Here is a 1,191-nt window from a genome sequence, read left to right as displayed (position 1 = left end):
GCGCATGTATTTTGCATTTTGTGTTATAGTGTACAATGTTAGGATAGTATGTTATTGGTTAAATAAATAAATAACATTTTCTTTCCTTTCTCTCTCACTGCCTATGCACACTCACAATTTTTACACTAAAAAGGCATATTGATAAGATACCAACATGCACTGCAAACGCTTTCGTGCCTACTGCGAGCACTTTATTTGATAAGATCCCGCGTGCAACATGAGCATATTAATGCTTACTGTGATACACGTGTTACAGGTGCATCCACTAAAAAGATTTCTAAGAGTATTACAAGGACATACACGCATAGGATTATTTTCATTGTTGGAGGTATATCCACTCAAGATTCCTGCAAGTATTACGAGCACATTCAATCATAAGATTAATCTAATTGTTCCAAGCACATTTGCTCATAAGATTCCTGCATGTGTTGCAAGCACAATCTTTTCCAAGGAACAGCTCATGATATGTTAGACCGACGTATCCGTCCCATCCCTGTCCTCGTTTTTGGTCAGGATGTGCGCTTATCGATCATGTTCATTAATTCATTTGAAATTTGCGAAATCAAATGTTTTCCCTCGCTTGTTCTCACCTCTATATTGGCACGTAGAAGAAGCACGTGACAGAGTCCGTGAGTGAGAACCATTTGCTACTGATCGCGTGCCTTCGTCAGTATCCTCCTTCCCTCCCTCATCATTCTTATCAACGTCATTATCTTTCCCTGGTCGTAGCCAGCGTTACTGTCATCGACTGACACATCAGACAATGTCACATCATCGTCTGGCATTTCCAAATCAGCGGCATGAGGAATAACATCGTCCTCACAAAAAAGTGCATTTAGTAACTAAATATTTATGAAATGAACCCTCATGTTTTTTATGGGTGTAATCACTGCCACATATCTACAGAAACTATCGTACATCTTGATATAATAATAAAAATGATTTCGATTGGTCATAGGTAGATGGGGAGCAAGATATTGTTGCTAATGTTTGACGTATCATATGACGTCACCCAACGTCAGAACCTCGTTCCTGGTTTGTCGTCAACCCAGAGAGGCGGTATCACTGTAGTGAATCATGAGGCGAACGAAGGGAAAACCACAAGTTATCTGGCACCACGGCCGCTGAGGATTCAAGGAAGCTGGTGAAATTAATGTTATGTAATTGGTTTTACCCACTTTTTACAAATAC

Source organism: Penaeus monodon, chromosome 28 (genome assembly GCF_015228065.2).
Source record: "Penaeus monodon isolate SGIC_2016 chromosome 28, NSTDA_Pmon_1, whole genome shotgun sequence".
Classification (NCBI taxonomy): Eukaryota; Metazoa; Arthropoda; class Malacostraca; order Decapoda; family Penaeidae; genus Penaeus; species Penaeus monodon.
This window is presented reverse-complemented; position numbering follows the sequence as displayed.